General features: G+C 44.0%; 1 long non-coding RNA gene across 1 annotated transcript in view; it reads right to left on the reverse strand.

Moving 5' to 3' along the window:
• Positions 1-16,027, reverse strand: part of LOC120918507 — a 32,572-nt gene extending 16,545 nt beyond the window's left edge. The window contains exon 1 of the long non-coding RNA XR_005744409.1: positions 15,985-16,027. This is a non-coding gene — a long non-coding RNA (uncharacterized LOC120918507). The remainder of the gene's footprint in view (positions 1-15,984) is intronic.
• Positions 16,028-22,386: the final 6,359 nt, after the last annotated feature.

Genomic DNA, 22,386 nt, shown 5'->3' on the forward strand with positions numbered 1-22,386 from the left:
ATGTCGTGTCGGTGAGGTGTCATCTTCATCATCTGTACTTTTGGAAATGCCAGTAAAAACTTGGCTGTGCCAGTAAATTTTGGGTGTCCTGTCAGTAAATTTCAATCTGGTAGGTTGGCAACACTGGTGCCTAGGCACACTCACATAGCAGAACATTATTTTTTTAGGGGGAATTTAACAAAATAGGATGCTGCTTGAGCACAATAAAAATGTATAAATATGAACTGGGTCTAAGCAGCTTTGTTTTTGTTTGTTTTTTGCCATTCCTATGCATATACAGACAGACATTTTGTTGATTAATGGGACTTATCCATTAAGTTATGTGGTAGAACAGCTGTACAGTGATGAAGCCCTGTGTCTATTTATGCATATATGACTACATATGTATGAAAGAAAACTGTTGTCATTACTTGTAGGACACCAAAAATGTGTGTTCTCAGTTCATATGTGGATTTGTATATTGAATATAGTGCGGTTGACCATATACAGGATATTCATCCCCCACACATATGGCCATGTGTGCACATCTGATGTAAATCTCTGGACATACAGCCACCCCCTTCCTCTTTGCAGTGAAGATTTATGCTGTGTATTTGTAATCTGCTGTAGCACACAGCTCCCTGCTGCTCCCCATCTCCCAGCATGCTCTGCCTCCACAGGCAATGGGCTCTGGAGCTCAGCCTCAGCGTGACTGGACTGCAGAGTTCCTTTCCCCATCTCCACACCTCCCCCCTACAAGGCTTTGTTGTGCAGAGGGGGAGGAGGGGGGCCTTTCGTCCCCGTCCTGTCATACACCTGATGTACACGGCTGACAATGGCTCCAGCGCACAGAATTTCTATCAATAAAAGTTACAGTTCAGTAACTGAAATATGGCACATTTTCCAGGAATTGCAGTAACAACATGCTGGAAGCAGTCTGAGAACATCCACAGAATCACTGTAATCTCACCCTGCATCTCTCAATAGCCGTCCTGTAATGACAGAGGAAGGCTTCACCCTTCTATGACACAATGCTTTGCAGGCCGCAACTTGAGCTGCCCAATATTTTCATCTGTTAGCGATTTTCCTGTGGAAATTAGTAATTGCTCACACACAGGCCTTTCTGTTGTACTGCCTGTTGTAGCATGCTGCTAAACTGCATGAAGAACAGTCCTGGCACATACAAGATCTGTCTTGTAAATCCCAAGTGAATGGCGCTTACTTAGCTGCAGCACTGTGTATACTAAACAATTGCAATTTTTATAAAATAAAAAATATACTTGTAGCAATACCCCCGCAAGAGCTGCTGGTTATATTTTGGGTGGCATGTTACCTCTATGTTCTTGCCGTCTAGGGTAAAAGGAGAGTCTGAAGAATTTCAATGTCCACACAATGCTCTTCTTTTTCTTGGATTTATTTTGCAGGGTGGAAGGGTAGGTAGGTTCAGGTGCATAATCAAAGGTTGAGAAACACTCCTGTTTCCAGCAACAGTTTTCATCGCCACTCTAGCCAGAGTGGGTTTTGCTCACCTGGATAGGTTCCTCTCACTGGCCTAGCAGCCGGGATTGCGCACGAAGTAAGGAACGGTCTGCAACAGACCTTCCTTTATTGATGAGACACTTTGGTCCAGAACCCTCTGCCACAGGATTCAGCACCCAGATCTCTTTAGCTTAGTTTCTTTAGAACTTTTAGATCCGACAGGCAACACTGTCAAGCCTCTCGGTGTACGGTGCATCCTTCGATGAAGTTTCCAGGCCTTCTCCCAAGGTACCAGCCCCTTGCATGGCCCTCTCCAGGATAGGTCCTCCCCTGGCTTCCTTCGTCAAGTGTCTTCCTCCCGCAGGACGGACAGCACAGGATCACCCCTACAGTGCAGGCCCCAGCCAGACAACTGGGCCTACCAGACGAAGCCGCAGCCCCGGGCCAACGTGGTCCCGCAACCAGGATCCAGTTCACGTACCTCAGGCCAGGTGGGCCACAAGGCGCGTACGTACGGACGGAGGGACCCCGCACCAATGGCGTCTATCCCTTAAGTACCCCTCCCCAGCATGCACAGCGGGCGACCACTCCCACTGATTCGCTGCCGTGGGGGACACTCAATACACCTTGACTTTGCTGCTGCCACCCTTGGCCTGGGTGGCAATGACACCCCCAAGCTGGCAATGGTGGATACTCTCAGCACAGCCATGGCTGGAACAGAGGCTAAATTGCCCTTAATCACTTTGGTCTGAGCCAAATAACAGCTCAGACCCCCACTAAATTTAAATCAGCGCCTGTTCAACAGGAGCAGGGCGCTACATACTGTTTTCACCTTGTTTCATCCTTTATTGTATATATCGGCATTGCTAATCTGCAGAAGCCTTCTTAAAGCCACTTCCTGTCTCCATGCATTGGCTCTTGAGAAAGCTGCATGGAAAGGTTTCCTGATTTTTACACCGTAGTCCACCTTGTGCATTGGCATAGCAGTTTGCAGTCTCCATTGTGAGACAGGGAGACAATACAGGCATGGGTGTCCGCTCCATAGGGCAGGGGGGGGGGGGGCAATCGTAAGAGAAGACACTTGATTTGCCCCTGTGTTGCAATGGCCGCTGCGGCCACCTCAGCGGCAGCCGTGGACTTTTTTTTCTAAGTCTGCTGCTGACCTGGGGGTTGGGGCTGCTCTCAGTCTGTTCTGACATATTCACTGCCATCAGTGTTGCTCATCTTTCTTTAAAAAAGTAATTAGTTACAGTTACAAATTACTTGTCCGGAAAAGGCAGGCAGTCAGGCTGTTTGGACGGGAGGAGGAGGAGCCTGGAGGAGGTCGGATGTCGCGCATACCCAGGCTGCAGTCTGAAATGCACTGTGGCCTGCGGGCGGGCGGGTGATAGAAATTAGGTAAAAAATAAACAAACATTACTCGTGATTTGCAGCAGTGGTGGTTGGGTGGGGATAGGATCAGTGGCAGCGGTGAGGGAGAGATGGGATGAGTGGCAGCAGTGGTGGGGGGGATGAGATGAGTGGCAAGGGTGGTGGTTGAGGGGATTGAATGGGATGAGTGCCAGAGGTGGTGGGGGAATAGGATCAGTGGCAAGGGTGGTGGTTGGGGGGGCATTGGATGAAATGAGTGGCAGTGGGAGGATGGGATCAGTGGTGAGGATGGTGGTTGGGGAGATGGGATGGAATGAGTGGTAGTGGTGGGGGGTGGGATCAGTGGCAGGGATGGTGGTTGTTGGATGGGATCAGTGGATCGGTGGTGGTTGGGGAAGATGGGATGGGATGAGTGGTAGTGGTGGGGGGTGGGATCAGTGGCAGGGATGGTGGTTGCTGGATGGGATCAGTGGATCGGTGGTGGTGGTGTGGGGGGGTATTAGTGGTGGGGGTGTTATCAGTGTTACTAGTGACGGTGTGGGGGGGTGTGTATCAGTCTCACTAGTGGTGATGGTGGTGGTGTGGGGGGGAATCAGTGGCAGTAATGGTGGTGGGGGGTATCAGTGGCAGTAATGGTGGTGGGGGGTATCAGTGGCAGTAATGGTGGTGGGGGGTATCAGTGGCAGTAATGGTGGTGGGGGGGTATCAGTGGGGCAGCAGTGTCACAGGCAGGGGGCACAGGTGGGGGACAGTGTCACAGGTAGGGGTACAGGTGGGGGGGCAGTGTCACAGGCGGGGGCACAGGTGGGGGAGCAGTGTCACAGATGGGGGCACAGGTGAGGGGGCCAGTGTCACAGGCGGGGGAGTAGTGTCACAGGTGGGGGCAAAGGTGGGGGAGCAGTGTCACAGATGGGGGCACAGGTGGGGGGGCCAGTGTCACAGGCGGGGGAGTAGTGTCACAGGCGGGGAAGCAGTGTCACAGGCGGGGGGGCAGTGTCACAGGCGGGGGGCAGTGTCACAGGCAGGGGGCAGTGTCACAGGTGGGGGCATCAGGTGGGGGAAGCCAGTGTCACAGGTGGGGGGAGCCAGTGTCACAGGTGGGGGGGTCAGTGTCACAGATGGGGGGGCAGTGTTGGGCTTACCTTACACTATAAGTCTAAAAATGCAAGAAACAGCAGCCATTCTTTCCTTTGTGATATCTGCAGGATGTCCCTCCAGCCAGCACAGCTCACTTTCTGAGTGTCAGTGTATACAATGGAGAGGGGAGGGGCCTCTGACCCGAGCATGTATGGGCAAGAGACTCAGAGTGTGCAAACAGAGGGACAAACTTGTGCATTAAATTTGGTGCCTGCACGGGTCAGAGGCCCCTCCCCTCTTGATTGTGTACACTGACACTGAACTGTGCTGGCCGGAGGGACATCACACGGACATCACAGAGCTGCCGATCGCCCCTCTCGCCCCCCGGGTGCTGCTCTCTCCGCTGCTGCTGCTGCCGGAGGAGGAGAGGAGGTGGGTCGTGGGTGGAGTCGGAGAGCGCAGTTCAGGCAGCACTGTTCCCTCGGTCGGCCGCCTCCCTCTGCTCCCAGTCTCTGCGTGTCACGTCACTGGTTGCTACACGCCAAGCGGGGCGGCCATAGCAACCAGTGAATTTTTTTCAGCTGACATGACCCCCTCTGCCCCCCCCGCACGCAGTAAATGTAATTACGGTAACGCCGCCCAAGTAATGGAAACGGCGTTGCCGAGAGGGGAATAGTAATCTGGTAGATTACTAGTTACCCTCAAAAGGGGCTGCGTTAGGTAACGGCGTTTATTTAAACGCTGTTACTTACAACACTGACCGCGATACATACAGACACATCCATCCCTCCCTCCATCCCCTTGGCTCAAGCATCGGATTGGCTCTGCCGCTCGGGCCTCTGCTTAACATCCCGGCAGTTCTGTTCTGTGATTGGTTGCCTTAGCCTGCCTGCCTGTGTAATTGTATGTTGCACTTGCTATGCCTATCCGGCCGGCGAAGCGACGGCACCTCCAACAGGTGCGTGTCGTGCAGTGGCCGAGACGAGAGAGAATACCTGCAGCAGCCTGCAACAGCAGCAGTGCCACATACACTGTTACACACATACATATATTTTTCCAGCAATAGCTCAGCTCAGCTGTCCAACTTTACAAGCAGCAAATTGCAATATATAATATTCTCCTCCTAACTGGCACAGTGGTGTGGCACAGGCTGTGCCACACCACTGTGTTATATACCTGAACCCACTACCTACTACTCTTTCTACCTCTTCAACTACTACTTTTATTACTTTACCCTGTTGGGTAATAAAGCACAGAAAAAGACACCTGAAGTGTGGACATTGCAGTTCTTCTCAGCTCTCATCGTATACCCTAGACAGCGAAGGAATAGAGATAACATGCCACTCAAAACTAACCAGCAGCTCCTTCAGGGGTAGTGCTACAATATATAAAAAAATAATTTGTTTTCCTTAGTTTATGCTGATACGCATTCTTCTACATATTTTTGGTAAAAAAATGGCAATAACCGTTTATTGATTGGTTTGCGCAAACGTTATAGCGTTTACAAAATAGGGGATAGTTTTATGGTATTTTTATTATCATTTTTTTCTTTTACTAGTAATGGCAGGCACGATCACAGAGTTTGCAGCAGGGTCACGTGCGTGACCACACGGCAGCAAATTTAAAGAGACGTACATGTATGCCCATTTGCCTGTCTGTGCCATTCTGACCACGTATAAGTTCGCGCGGCAGTCGGCAAGTGGTTAACCCCTTCCCTGCCAGTGTCATATACACAGTAATCAGTGCATTTTTATAGCCCTGATCGCTGTATAAATGGCAATGGTCCCAAAATAGCATCAAACGTGTCTGCCATAATTTTGCAGTCATGATAAAAGTCGCAGATTGCTGCCATTACTAGTAAAAAAAAAATTATTAATAAAATTGCCATACAGCTATCCCCTATTTTGTATATGCTATAACTTTTGCGTAAACCAATCAATATATGCTTATTTTAGCAGTTGGGTTTACATATTTTTCAACCTCTGTTTCAATAAAGTGTGTAAATGTATCTAAATATTCTGAAAGGAAAATGTCTTAATTCGTTCAGCCACCAATGAAATTACAGAGATTTTTCAGGGGCAGTGTTTCAGTTTCTGGAATCTGATTGATTGCTATGGGTAGATGCAGACACATTGGCCGCGATTCAGATACATTGGAGTATCTTTGAGCGGGCGTAACGCATCTCCTATGCGCTACGCCAACGTAACATTGAGAGGCAAGTACTGTATTCAGAAAGCACTTGCTCCCAAAGTTACGTTGGCGTATCGTAAATGGGCTGGCGTAAGCCCGCGTAATTCAAAGTAGCAAGCATGTTGTATTGTAATGAAGCGTGACCCCATGTAAATGCATGGCCGATCGAACGGCGCATGTGCGCGCATGCTCAGAATCACGTCGCAAATACTCCCTAAGATACGTCGGCTTAATGCTTTGTCGACGTGAACGTAACATACGCCCAGCCCCATTCACGTACGACTTACGCAAACAATGTAAAATACGATGCTGTTCCGACGTCCATACCTTAACATGACTTACCCCTGCTTTATGAGGGGTAAAGTTACGCCGGACCGATGCCTTACGTAAACGGCGTAACTAAATCCGATGGGCGCAAGTACGTTTCTGAATCGGCGTATCTAGGTCATTTGCATATTCAACGCGTAAATCTACGGAAGCGCCCCTAGCGGCCAGCGTAAATATGCACCCAAGATACGACGGCGTAAGAGACTTACGTCAGTCGTATCTTGGCCAAATTTAGGCGTAACTGCCTATATGAATCAGCGCATAGATACGACGGCGCTCATTTGGACTTACGACGGCGTATCTGGAGATACGCCGTCGTAAGTCCTTTCTGAATCCGGGCCATTATTTTACTTTGATACTGTACATTTGATCTCATGTTTTTATGGCATTTCACTGTGCAGTCTCTCAGATCTGTGTTAGTTTAGGGATACCCTACTGAGCTTTTGAGATTAAAATACTAGCCTAGTCTTTACAGTTTTGATTGTGAACATTTCACTCAATGTCATCATACTGCACAGGTAATGTTTTCCAATAAAATTATAAGGCTAGCCCAGACACAAGCACCCTACACATACTGTAAGAATTTTTTGTCAATTCCTACAATCAGACATACATACATCCTGCAATCGTTACGTAAAGTGGATGTCAAGGCTAACACACAAAAGGGGCAGATCCACAAAGATCTGCCCCGGCGCATCGTATCTGAGATACGCTACGCCGCCGTACCTTACCTGGCTTTGGCTCGAATCCATAAAGATTTTGCGCCGTAAGTTACGGCGGCATAGTGTATCTCAAGCGGCGTAACGGCGCGGAATTCAAGTTGGGCGCGTAGGGGGCGTGTTTCATTTAAATAAAGCGCGTCCCCGCGCCGAACGAACTGCGCATGCGTCGTCCCTAAATTTCCCGCCGTGCATTGCGTGAAATGACGTCGCAAGGACGTCAATGTTTTGACTTGGACGTAAATTACGTCCATCCCGCAATTCACGGATGACTTGCGCAAACGAAAAAAAAAATTCAAATTAAACGCGGGAACGACGGCCATACTTAACATAGCAGGTCTAACTATATGCCGTCGTATCTTGTTTTGAGGATTCAAAACAAAGATATGACACGGGAAATTTGAAAGTACGCCGGTGTATCAGTAGATACACCGGCGTACTCTCTTTGTGGATCTGCCCCAAAAATATGCATAGTTACGTCTTGATCTGCTTTGTGTAAAAATGATGTCAAATGAATAAAATAATATTTTTGTACTTACCATAAAAAAAATTTTTTGAGGTCAATTGAGGGACACAAAAAAAATCTTAAACAGTTGGGTTACACTTCCACATTCCGAAGGTGGGATACTGGAAAACAAAAAAGCAATAAGCCAGCCCCCGTGAAACCCCACCTCTAAGGCCTTGTACACACGGTCGTTCCAAACTGACGAGAAAGGTCCGACGGACCGTTTTCATCGGTTCACCGCTGAAGTGGCCTGATGGTCTGATGTGTGTTGACACACTATCGTTCCAAAAACCGATCGGGACAGAACGCGGTGACGTCAAACACACAACGTGCTGAATAAAACAAAGTTCAATGCTTCCAAGCATGCGTCGACTTGATTCTGAGCATGCACGGGTTTTGAACCAATGTTTTCTGTACTAACCATCGGTTTGGACCGATCGGTTCGATTTTAAAGCATGTTTTACAATTTTGGACCGAAGGAAAACAGACCGATGGGCTATACACACGGTCGGTTTGGACCGATGAAACTGAACCTCGTCCATTCTCATTGGTTTTGTCCGACCGTGTGTACGGGGCCTAACTGTCACTTCTACGTTTTGTGATCAGTACATAAGGTCAGTATCACAGAGGGGCAGGACCTGTGTCCTTCAATGGACTTCAACAAAAGATTTTTTTCTTTATCATCCATTGAGGCATACAGGAATTATAGAAACTCTTAAACAGGACAGGAAATTCAAAAAGGAATCCAACTGAGGGGCTGGGAAATGCCAAGTGATGTCTAGCCTGCTAATCTTTCAATAAAGTACAGAACCTTACAGCATAGAATACTTGTTAGCAAGGGTGCAGAACTCCCCCCTGTGCAAAATGGGGATGGTCAGAATTGGTAATCTTAAAGAAAATATCTTGAATTCAGAAAGACAGCGTAGTCACAAATTACTCATTCAACACTGTCTATAAGGCCTAATTTACATGCATTATTAGTGCATTTGAAGATTTGCACTACAGAACGTGTTCCCTAGGAAACCATGTTAAATGGACTGTAGTGCAAATATGCAAAATGCAAAAAGTGCTAAAAATGCATATGTGGAATGGGTTGCCCTGTCTGTAGCAAGGCAAAATTTCAAAACTTTCTAGAGGTGAAGATCTTACAGCCTCCAGATGTTGTTTAGAAGAGATCAGACCAATAGACCAAACAACAGTTCCCTAAACAACTCAGGAACTGTCTATTTAAGAGGACCTGACAAAGGATACATCCTTTAGGCCTCCTTCACGTGGGCACCATCAGTTTTGCCACGTTAAAAACGTATCAATTCCTATCCGTTTTTTCATCCATCTTCACTCGTCATCTGTTTCGTTAATCTCCGTTTTCATCCGTCTTCCGTTACGTTTACAGCCGTTTACATCCGTTAATGTACCTGTTAACATCCGTTTTTGCATCCATTTTGATCCGTTTATAGCAATTTCTGTGGCTTTGATGCCATATGAAAATAACTTGTTATGTTTGCTATTTTTGGTAATTTCATTGTGTCTTGATAGCATAAAAAGACAAGAAAATCACATGATATGTTCAAACTGTTTTTTATTATTCTGCATAACCCGTTTGAAATTTTTTTACTTAACTTTTTTTATTTTATTTGTCAAAACTTTGTCAAAGTTTGAACAAAGCATAACATATGCAAAAAAAAGCATAACATACGCGAACTTTCACAAAATTCTTAGTTTAACATAAAAAAGAGGATACAAATCCTGATAAAGAGAGGAGGGGGATGGGGAAAATGAAGTAGAAGTTTGGGAAGAAGAACCAGAGCTGGTTTGGCTATTAGCTTGAGAAACATCGGAAGAATTTGAGCTAGTGTTTGCACTCGGAGAATATGTTCCCTGTGAGGAATGAGCAGGAGAGGAAGCATAATAAGGCCTCTGGGTATTGTGCATTGAGTTGTATGAACGCCTTTCGTGGACCAGGTTTATTAGGTCCTCATGGGAGACATCTCTGGCCATGTTTCTCCTTGGGGATGATGTACTAGGGATTCCTATTGTCCAACTACTGCCTGGGCCATAGGTTGAGTTCACAAATAAACAAAAAATAATAATTTCTTCAAAAGGGATCTTAACTGATCTATCCGTTTTCATGGATCTGGACGTAGCCTTGTACATTAAAAAAACGGATAAAATCGGAAGTGGAGGTTAACGGATGGTAACCGATGGTCATCCGTTTGCCCATAGGAATGCATTGTCATCCGTTGACGAATGGAAGAAAAATGGATAGACGGTCCGTTCGTGTGAAAGGGGCCTTAGGGAAGTGCTCCAAGAAAAGGGGAAGGGGACCATCCCCTCCTTGCTCAGAGTCTTTTTGGTCTGAGCAAACCAACTTGGTTCTTTGGCCAGATTCCAGACTCACTAAAGCTGGCCATAGATTGATGGAGATTTGAACCGAATGCTTAGGAAAATTCATATTGAAATTCTCAAAACTTTAGAATGCTGTTTGGAAGGTTTTGTTTGCTCTTAACATTTGATTTTGGAATGAATGGACTTTATTGAATGAAAACCACTGAAATTTGTTAATTCAAGAAAAAAAAAATCCATCCACGCCTTTCAATTTTCTCATCACTGCGCTGAAAAACGAACATTGATTTGACCCGCTAATAAATAGAAACAAAACTTTCTTAGAAGATTCTTTTACTAAGAATTTTCATTTGAAATTCTACCCATCTATGGATAGCTTAACTTAGAGGGAGAAATAAAAAAGGGCTGAGAGATTGCATGAGAAGGGTGTACTATACTAAAAGAGAATTCACTAAACAACCCTGCAAACCCCAAATGGGTTTAAGGGAAAAATGGCTACACACCAAAAAAGGTCCAAATGGAGTGAACTTATTAGGGATGATTTAGGTCAAACAGTGCCACTCAAAGATGACCCAGGGTAATAGCACCAAGTAGTTGTCAATTCACATCTAAACAAAGATTGCATAAAAAAGAAACCTTGGCTTAATACAAACTTCAACAATCTAGGAGGCAAACTCACTTCAGGGAAGGTTTCCTAAGGCCTTGTACACACGACCGGATTATCCGATGAAAACGGTCCGCTGGACCGTTTCCATCGGACTTATCCACTGCCGGATTTTGTTCTGATGGTTGTACACACCATCAGACCAAAATCCCAGCGGAAAACATACGCGGTGACGTGTCGCGACGTGGCCGCGACGTCACCGCGACGATGATGCGGCGACGTGCGTGACCCTGGAAGGTAAATACTTCCACGCATGCGTCAAATCACTTCGACGCATGCGAGGGATGGCGGTCGGTCGGACAAGTCCGGTGAGTCTGTACAGACGACCGGATTTGTCCGACGGACAGGTTTCGAGCGGACAGATTTCTTAGCATGCTAAGAAATTTTTATCCGCTGGAAACTGTCCGATCCGCCGGACAATTGTCCGCTCGGGCCTACACATGACCGGATCTGTCCGCTGGAACTGGTCCGTCTGACCAGTTCCAGCGGATAGATCCGGTCGTGTGTACGGAGCCTTAGGCCCCATACACACGAGAGGATTTATCCGCAGATACGGTCCAGCGGACCGTATCCGCGGATAAATCCTCTCGAGGATTTCAGAAGATTTCTATGCGATGGCGTGTACACACCATCGCATTGAAATCCGCGCTGAAATCCTCTGGCGATGACGTGTCGCGCCGTCGCCGCTATTATGACGCGGCGACGGGCGCGACGCTGTCATATAAGGAATTCCACGCATGCGTCAAATCATTACGACGCGTGCGGGGAATCCCTTTGGACGGATGGATCCGGTAAGTCTGTACAGACGAGCGGATCCATCCGTTGGAATGGATTCCAGCAGATGGATTTGTTGTGCATGTCAGCAAATATCCGATCTGCTGGAATCCATCCCAGAGGAGATTTCTCCGCGGAAACAGATCCGCTGGCGTGTACACACCATAGGATCTATCCGCAGAAACCCATTTGCTGGGATTTATCTGCGGATGGATTCTATCGTGTGTATGGGGCCTTAGAGTTCCACAATGTGAACATTACGAACATGGTCTTTCAGGAAGATGGATAGGGCTTAGCAGGACCAAAAACCACAAGGGGTGCAGTTTTGTGTGAGGGAAAAGAACTCCTCTCCCGTAAGGACTGTGATATCGAGTGGAATCATTCTCAAGGACAAGCTCCTACCATAGTAGGAAATCAGAGATTCCAAGAACTCAAACAACCCTGAAAAAATTACTTTCAAGCCACCCTCCATTTTCCTTTAAGCTGAATAGTGGAAAAAAGGAAGTGTGCAAGCACAACACTAGTGATGGAGCACACAATTCCCTTTGCCTTAACAGTGCATTAAAATAGCAGTGGTGGGAACAGTAAAATTGTGATCAATGATACTACAGTGAATTATCAGTACATAGAAACGATGCAAAAATAACACTTCGGTTGTCCAATCGCCAGAGGCACCCTAATTTATAGGTATAGGAATAGATTGATATCGTTTGCATTAATGAACATCAAGTTTCTTTATTTTACCAAATAACATGTGTTTTGTGGCTATAATGTTTTTACATAGGATTATATTTAAATGTTAACTTATCACCACCTGTGTTGACTTTTAGGGTATTGATGTTGACCTGGTATAAGAATTTTTTTTTTAATGTTAAAATGTATCTAAAGCCAAACGTCTTTTTAGACATTTTAAACTGATTCTAAAGCCTCCATTTTTAACCTTAAATACTTTACCTGCTCTATGCACTGGTATTGCACAGAGCGGTCCAGAACCTCCTTATCTGCGGTCCCCCGCTGGCGCTCTACGCTCCTCCTCTTCTGTGTCTGCCCCCATAGCTTGCTCCCAAATCCTGAGTCGAGCTGTGTGTGTTCACTGACACACACAGCACAGCTCAGCTCCACCCCCAATCCCTCCTTACTGGATTTGATTGACAGCAGCAGGAGCCAATAGGTCTCGCTGCTATTAATCTGCCAGGTGGGACCAAGGTGAAAAACAGTATTGGTGCAAACAGTCACAGCACTGGATCGAGAAAGAACTTAAAGCGGGGTTCCAACCACATTTATCATTTTGAAAAGTATGTCCTTTCATCTGTCTGTATAGTTGCACACATAGGGTCACTTACTGGGTAAAAATGCGCCCCCGTCCCGCAGACTTCTAGCGAACGAACACTTTTTATTCCAGTCTCCAGACAGTTGTCATTTTGCTTGTGGGCATTGTGAAGCCCACTAGCAATTACTTCCGGGATTCCTCTGGTGACAAGCCTGAACGGGCCACCCGTCCCGCCCCATTCTCACGCATTCGCAAGATAGCAGCAGCACCGCACCGTCAACCACTTGGGTTGCCATCACAACGAGCGGTGGCGGCAGAAGTGAACGCCGTTGTAATGGCAACCCATAAACAAAAAACATGCATTCATTGAATCGCGTCACTTCCGGTATCGAAGTAACACGATTCTTGCCCTAGGGGAATCGCACGGCATCCTGGGAAATGCATCAGCGTTCGGAGGAGCCGAGGGAGCTGACGTCAGGATCCTCGGTGATTCCGAGGGCAGATTACGTGGGACCGCATAGCAACAGGCATTTCCAGGTGAGTAAAAATAATTTTTATTTTTTTCGGTCTCATGTCAACTATAAAGCAAAAATATTTTTTTAGATGGAAACTCCACTTTAAGTAAGTATTTAGGGAGGTGGGGGGAGCGAATAATTACTGAAAGGCTTTTTATCATAATGCTAGTAATGTAAGGTAAGAAATCTTGTAACTTTAGAACCACTTTAATGTAAGAAATGGTTAAAATCTCTGTTTTTTGGCATTTGTTTTCTATCCTAGAGATTTCCCTTCACTTCTTGTCTTGTAGCCAAAGCAGGAAGTGAGTGAATATCTCTACAAAGTAAAAAATTCCTTCTTAGACATTTGTCACTGGAACAGCTGTCTTCATTGGTTGAATTCCTCAAAATGTGATGTTTTTACTCAGTTTCAGTGAGTAGATTTGTAAAGTTACTGAAAGGCCTGCTATAAGGTATTGTATGTGCAGTTTTAAAGTATAACTAAAGGCAAAACTTTTTTTTTAGTTTTGGATGGAGTGGAGGGAGATTAGAACACCTGCCATTTTTAATGCTGTCTGTGCCCCCATTAAGGAGGTTCACCCTTTCTAAAGTGATAGTAAGATAAATTACCCAAATTTGAGGTTGTGCCCAGAAAAGTAATAGATGGAAAATCTTTCAATGGGTACACTAGCTCTGGTGACCTAAATGGGGCCCAAGAATTCCCTTGATTAACAGGGATTTTCTCTCACTTCCTGTCTGGCTATGAGGCAGGAAGTGAAGGTAAATCTCCACAATAGGACACAGATGGCAAAAAAAAAAAAAAATCATCAATCATATGACATCAGCAGCTGAAACAATAATAGCTTGTAAATGGAGAGAAAATAAAAGCTCAAAAATAGTAGAATGGATATGTGAGATGAATGAAATACAATATATAACAAGACAGTTAAGAGAAGAAGGACACATAAATAATCAAATGCCAGAATTATGGCAAAAATGGGATGAATTTTGTCTCTCAAAAAAAAGAAAGAATATTTATAAATGAAAAAGAAGGGAAAATATGAAGGGGAAAGATAAATGAAGTATAAAATGAGTACATGGAAAGGGAGAGAACAGGTGGGTTAAGGGGTGTTTTTTGTTTTTTAGATGAATGGTTGTGAGGATGAAAGGGAATGGAAGACAATGGAATGTATGTAGGGATATGTTGTAAGAAATTTTGATTTAAAAGTAATGTTATTTATGGATATTGATCAGGGTTCTGTATAATGAGTTGGGACAGATACACAGTGTGATAGAATCTTGATTAAATGGAAAAAAAATTGTATTTAACCACTTAAGCCCCGGACCAATATGCTGCTAAATGGCCAAAGGCGTTTTTACATTTCGGCACTGCGTCGCTTTAACAGACAATTGCGCGGTTGTGCGACGTGGCTCCCAAACAAAATTGGCGTCCTTTTTTCCCCACAAATAGAGCTTTCTTTTGGTGGTATTTGATCACCTCTGCGGTTTTTATTTTTTGCGCTATAAACAAAAATAGAGCGACAATTTTGAAAAAAATGCAATATTTTTTACTTTTTGCTATAATAAATATCCCCCAAAAACATATATAAAAATGTTTTTTTTCCTCAGTTTAGGCCGATAAGTATTCTTCTACCTATTTTTGGTAAAAAAAAATCGCAATAAGCGTTTATCGATTGGTTTGCGCAAAATTTATAGCGTTTACAAAATAGGGGATAGTTTTATTGCATTTTATTAATTTTTTTTTTTTTACTACTAATCGCGGCGATCAGCGATTTTCGGACAATTTTGACCCATTTTTGGGACCATTGTCATTTTCTAGCGGGACCCCCGACCCGCTAGAAGGCAGGGACATATATATACGCCCATCTGCCTGTCCGTGCCATTTTGCGGACGTAAATAGTCGTGCGGCGGGCATTAAGTGGTTAAAAAAAAAAAAAATAATAATTGAGAAAATAACCCTTCTTTGCTCTATCCAAAATTAAAAAAAAAAAAAAAGTTTTGCCTATAGTTCATCTTTTTTTTTTTTTATCTATAAGCACAGTATTTGTAACTAGGCATATATAAACTATGCACGGTTGCTTTACAAAAACTAAAATATTTTCAAGTTACATAGCAGAGAACTTTGCAGTAGCCAACCAAAATCAAGGTTACAGCAGCCTAGACTGCACAGCCTAATAATAGCTGATTTCTGATTGGTCACTATATATGGTATACTGTTCTTTATTTCTCTTACTTGCATATCATTAACTGTACATGGTTTCATGTGCTTCAGAGGAAAGTTTTTTTTGTTCGTATTGGATCCTTTTGGGACACTTTTGAAAAGCATGGAGATTCATGACAAAGCAGCATAAAAACTCATAGGTCCATGTACATTTGCTTGCATTGGCCATACACATAACACAAGGTGACAATAATTTGAATGAAATAGTGAACTCTTTAAAAAAAACTATTGCCTAAAATTAGCAATTTGATCAGTAAATCATCATCTCAATTGAAAAGTAAAAATCAGTCTTGGTGTAAAATCCAACTTAATTCAACCAAATCAATCTTTATGTAATTTGAACAATTTATCATTTACAATTTTAAATCGATCACACATTTATCATTACATGTACAGCCAATGTCAAGCTACCTACAGACATTAACAAACCTACCCGGCCACTGAATGATCTTTAATGAAAGACTATGATTAAACATTCCCATTGCATTTTTTTTTATATCAGGTACCTTTTATATACACGTCAAATACAATTTTCTGATATGATTCCTACCTTCATAGATTCAGAGAAGTGTATGTCTTCCAATCAGTGTCGCCCTGAAACCCTGCATACAACACAGAAGACATGTTACATTGCTTCAGATGTCAAGCTGAATCACAGCAGGTCTCTCAAACTTTGTACCCTCCCATTTTGGTTTTCACTATAAGTCCTTGGCACATAATGGGTAACCACTCACAATGAACATCTGCCTTTTTGGTCCATTTTGGTTTATTAAATATATCATTAAAAACATTTTATTATATCTGTTTAATAAGTACAAGCATTTCCTATTGATGTTGCCAGAAATCTTGTCAGCTGGTCACTTCCTGTGCTCTCTGCCTCTACTGTTTTGTTGTACTGGCTAATTCTGAAGACTAGAGAACCATGTCCCTCTATGTTATGTGGAAGAGAAGAGGGGCAGAGTTTGTAGTCCTGCTTTGTCTCTGTTGTCCTGATACAGAAAGGTAAGGCCTCAGGCACATGGACGCATTAGAGGCATACAATGTAAAACTGTCTTTTTCCATGCCTGCAGAGCCCAGGTGCTGCATACAGCCACCCATAGACATGAATGGCTGTGCATTCTGCATTCAGGTAATATGTCCCATTTAGGATGACAACGCTATTCATTTCAAAAACGAATTCAGTAACCACATCTGTTAGCTCTAAGATTTTATTATTCAAAGAGTGAGCAGAAAAAAACACCACATGGTCCACTAATGCCTCATACACACGATCAGTTTTCTCGTATGGAAAACTGCCAAGACAGCTTTTGGCCGGGAAAACTGCCTATGTGTATGCTCCATGTTCTCTTTTTTCCTGCCGCAAATTCCAGCAGTATTTTTCCCGGCAGTTTCCCTATGGAAAACACTGCGGTGGAGCATACACACGACCAGGATTCCCGGCCAAAGCTCTCACTGCAGTTTTCCCGACCGGAAAACCTCTGGTGTGTACACCGGGAAAGTGACCGAGCAGGTTCTCGGTTTTCCCCCGGGATTCCCGGCTGACTTTTTACCGCCGGGAATCCCGATCTTGTGTCTTTTCTTTTCTTTTTTCGAGCATAGATGCAGGTCTGAATCCACTTACAGTTAAATGTTTTTCAATCTACTTTCATATTTTTAAATCCTCTTAAAAAAATATGTATTTTAAAAATCCAGACAATTCAAAAACTTTTTTTTAGGACTGTCACCACTTATATATTAATATTCAATGCTCCTGAGAGCTCTCCTAGAGGATCTACCAGTTTGAATTCTCAGTCTAATGATTGTCACAGAACACTATACGTAGAACTGTATTAAAGTAAACCTCTCTAGAGACCATTTACATGTCTCCTGGAAGGATAAACAATGAGCAAGAATGTCTAGAGAAAAGTTGGGATGCCTCCTCGTATTAAAATAATAACTGTTCTCTCGCTAACACTCCTCATCCAATGATTATTTTCCAACTGCAAGCCAATGAGCACACCTCAGTCATGTATGTGGAAAAAAATAAACTTGTTTTTTATCATTTAGATTGAGAAAGGGCTATGTTATCTGTTTGTAATCGGAGTCTTCGAGTAAGGGATGCGATAACCCTAATAACCAATGGCCTGAGTGTGTGCCTTTTGGCCCGCTGGTAGGTACGCCTGAAAGAGGGCAAAAAGACCAAAATTTAGGTGGAGAGGGTAGATAAGCGACCAGGAAGTAAAGCAGCACGCGCCCGGATGGCAACCGTATGCATACCCGATAAGTAGCCGTTATGACCGGAGAAGCTACCGCCTCATGACCTGTGAAAGAAGGAAGCCCCTGCCGAACGCGTGAAGCAGCCCCTGAACTCGACCAATGCCCCGAGAAAGATTGGTTCGAGCCTGCGACAACCCAGCCGAGAGCCTGAAGCGTTAATGATACGAGGATACTTGGGGGCAACTGAACCAGAACTGGCCCGAGAAGCCCTTGCAACCATGCCTAACAACGAAACTACAACCGGACGCCAGACTTAGCTCCGTGAGGAACCCCCCAACCCCTGGCCTACCCATACTTGACATGGAAAGTGAGCGGGTGAGTTGAGCGGGTGAGACGGGGACCCAGCCCTGACCGGGAGGGAGGCTTAAGTACCCTCAGACTCCTCCCACAAATACAGGCTGGCCTGCGGCCAGCCTTCTAACTTGTTATTGCTGTCTTTCACCTCACAGAGGGGATTTCCCCTCACCTTTATCCATATGATTACAGTACAAGACTCAATGAAAACTTTACAGGGATTCTAACCATTCAGAACATTACTACAAAAAAAAGTGATGGCTCTGTGACCATTGAAGAGATTTTTCTATTTAGTTTCTGTCCCTCAAGACAGCAAAAACCCCTCTCTACTCTAACCAAAACAAATATGTATTGTCTGGAGTTGGGCTTCTTAAGGTACTAATACATGTAACAGCTTTGGTATACAGTAAAACCTTGGTTTGAGAGTAACTTGGTTTGAGAGCGTTTTGCAAGACAAGCTAAATGTTTTAATACATTTTGACTTGATATAAAAGCGATGTCTTGATAAAAGAGCAGCGCCATGTCACAACTGAGTATAAAAAAGAAGAGAGGAGCCCAGGGGCGGACTGACAACTCATGGGGCCCCCGGGCAATAGAAGATTATGGGGCCCCTGGGCTTACAGATGGCCAGGAGGCAGGGCAGAGGCGGGGCAGCTAAAATCTCCGGATCAAAAGCATGTCGGTTTCGGACATATCAGGGACAGATCTAAAAAAAACATAGATTTTTACATACTGTCCCTGGTTTTACTGAGCCTGGCAACCCTGATGAGGCCCCCTAGTGGCATGGGGCCCTCGGGCAGTGCCCGAGTGACTCAATGGTCAGTCCGCCCCTGGAGGAGTCTCTAAGTGTAGCAATATGGTTACATTTAATGAAGATACAACATTTAGCAACTTATTGCTACACTTAGAGGTGCCTCTCTTCTTTTTTATACCCTGTAAAAAAAAATGCTTTGATATACAAGTGCTTTGGATTACAAGCATGTTTCTGCAACGAATTATGCTCGCAAACCAAGGTTTTACTGTAATTCAACTTGACCTAGATTGTGTATCTTGTTTGTGTGTAACTGATAATCTCAAGACAGCAAACTTAAAAGATAAAAGTATTAAAATTGGGTAAAATTAGACTGTACATGCTCTGGTAAAAACTCTGAAAAAAACCTGCTTAATGGACTTCTACAGACCATACACAATACTAGATATCATCATTATCATATAACAAAACACCAAAAAAGCTGGCACATGTCCTAATTTAGTACACAATTGAAATCACATACCATAGTATTTTATTATATGGTAATGATGATGTCTAGTATTGTGTATGGTCTGTAGAAAACCGGGTTTTATTTATTTTTTGGCATTATTAATACCAAGGACTCCAGACTATGAGGGGGTTGAACAACATTCAAATAGAGAAATTTTGACTCATACACATATGTGTAAGATGTCTATATATCAGTGGATATACTGTACAAGTCAGGTGACAAAATATTCTACAGTCAAGCAACCTGTCTATGGCTAGTTTCAGATACATAATTATACTAGCCATTTGTTCTTTGAATTGATTGTAAAATGCTACCAAATTATGTGGTTGAACTCACCCGCCTGGTGATGCTGATGCCACATGCAGCCCTCGAGCTGTATTATCATCAGCTACTTCAGCAAGTCTGCAAAATACCAATAAATTCATCTTAACTACCCATAGCAAAAACAGAATTTTAAAAACAAAAAGACCTAAAATGTTATTAAGATGTCAAGGGATAACGTTCATGACTTAAAAGAGATTTTGACAGCAACCTGGCATCCACCATTGTCAGATAATCATGGATATTTGGCACATGGTGTACTTAAACTATAACTACAGCAAAATCTTTTTTAGATTTGGATAAAAGAGTGAGGGGTTAAAACTCCATTCAAGTTTTAATTGCCGTCTCTGTTCCCGGTGGGGAGATTTACTCTAATTGTCCTCATCACCAGTCTCACCAGGAAAGAAAGTGAAGGTAATTTTGGAGTTGCCATCAAATAGTGGGACAATCTTCCAATAGGACATTTGTTCACATGACAACTGTATGAAAGGGGATATCCTTCACATTAAAAAGGACCTTCTCTCACTTCCTGTTGAGTCTCCAGAATGGGAAGTAAAGGGAAATCTCCCTAATGAGACACAGATGGCAAACACGGACAGGGTTTTAACCCTATCGAACTCCACCCAAAATATAAAAAAATGGGCTTTAGATACAGTATGCTTTAAAAACATGCAAGAGATGCAATAATAAAGAGGCACTTCTACAGAAGGCAAGTTACCGTACCCAACAGGTTTGCAAATATTCAGCACAGCAGGGTAGCTATTAGATTATTTAGATGCTAGCTTGCTGTCAGTATAGAATTATGGGTGCCAGTTTCTCAGAATACGTACGGCTGCACCTTGTTGAAGAAATGCCGTCGCAGTAGCATAGCAAGCGTACTGATCACCATAATCGTGGTACACATTCTGCCAGGAGCATCACCAGCATGGCACAGGAGGAGTGAGGAAATTACTGCATGGCATTCAGGAAGAGGACCAGTGGAGAGATAAGAGTGGCAGAGCTCTAGGTGTATTGCCTGAGAATCCACAAGCTGAGCCTTGTGGGCAGGCAGAGTTTCCTGCCACCCTCTATCCCTGTGTGCACCTGTCAGTGGTTTTTAGAGAGGATTATGGATCAGCAGAGATTAGAGGCCTTCAGCATGTACACTGACCTCCATAGTGGCGTGAGTCACTTGTTGTCAGAAGACATGGTGATGTAAATATTCTGATATATTCTGATTATCAACATCTGACATCCTGACAATCAGCGGTCTTGTACATGTAGTCTTGTAAATTAGTTAATATGTGTTAAGTTACATTCAGGTTGGTATAAAGGTACATTTTGAAAATATTTGTCTTAAAAAGATTGCTGAAAGTTCATTCCAGTGATTAAGAACATTACTGTTTGTGAAATATCTTTCTTAATCTTCCAATCCCCCACAGCTTTGGTGAGCAAAGTCAAATATCTATAGATATTATACAGTTAAAGTAGGTGGTCTAATTTCATAGATCAGACAGAGATCTTGAAGGATTTTTGTCTTTTGTATATGCATCCATAGAGTGTGATGGAGGTACAATGATTATATAGTTAGCAATCTTGATTTGAAGCATTGGAGTCCTGGGCTCAGTCCACACCAATTCCTTTACTTAAAATTAGATTGAGCGCCGGCCACTATTGCCCTATGAAGTGCCACGTCAATGCAATCTTTAGATTGCATACATGGCGCTTCATTTGCGGGCTGTTATCCCGCCTATTGAGCGCATTTGAAAGCGCTGATAAGCCTTCCGTGCCAGTACTATTATGGGCGCCTTACTTCCGGCCATTCGTCTTACAGACGAAACACGGAAGTGACGTCACACGGCAGCTCACAACTTTACACAGCCTGAGCGGAGCGGCTAGGTAAGCAGATGGAGAAAGAGAGAAAGCCTGAGGGAGATTTCGGTGGGTTTAGATTTACAGACGTTTGATCCAGATACTTCTGTTGTGGGATGATATTGTCACATTTGTTACTTTGTGTATTTCTCGATGTTTTATAGCTGTTTGCAGGCGTGTTTATAGCTCAGCCAGCTGTTTGCCTGCCTGTTTGACCAGCAAAATTTACTGATAGAACTTTGGAGACGGTTGAAGTTTATATCAGCAGCTACCACAGCACTAAATCACATCGGACTGACCATTCAATTGGATGGCTGCCTTATACCGATCACTCTGACCTGTTATTGTAGTTAAACTGCTGGGACTTGTAGTTCACTATCTTCTACTGGGGCTCATGGAGAAGATGCAGATTGGAGAACTACAAGTCCCAGCAGGTTTTACATACAATAAGGCTCTGAGGTGGATGGGTGTGGTGGATTGCATGCACCTATCAATCCCGGGGGGGGGGGGGCAGGATCAGATAACACTGTTATCTGATCCTGCCCCCCCGGGGATTGATAGGTGCATGCAATCCACACCCATCCACCTCAGAGCCTTATTGTATGTATAATCTGCTGGGACTTGTAGTTTGCCAATCTCCATCTTCTCCATGAGCACCAGGAGAAGATGGAGAACTACAAGTCCCAGCAGTCTAACTACAATAACAGGCTCTGAGGTGGATGGGTGGGGATCAGGCAGTGCACGGGCTGATGACTTTTACTGTGATGTATATGGAGGGAGTGTGATGCAAATCAGGACTAATGTAAAGGAAGGTGCTATAATGTATTTTTAAGGGGGGCTGCAAAGTAAAGGGGTGGCTGTGATGTAAAAGGGGGTGCTGTGATGTAAAGAAAGCTGTAATTTAGAATGAGGGCTGTAATGTAAACAGTGGGACTGCAATATAAAGGGGGGCTGCCATGTAAAAGGGG

This window comes from Rana temporaria, chromosome 12 (assembly GCF_905171775.1).
Source record: "Rana temporaria chromosome 12, aRanTem1.1, whole genome shotgun sequence".
NCBI classification, from domain to species: domain Eukaryota; kingdom Metazoa; phylum Chordata; class Amphibia; order Anura; family Ranidae; genus Rana; species Rana temporaria.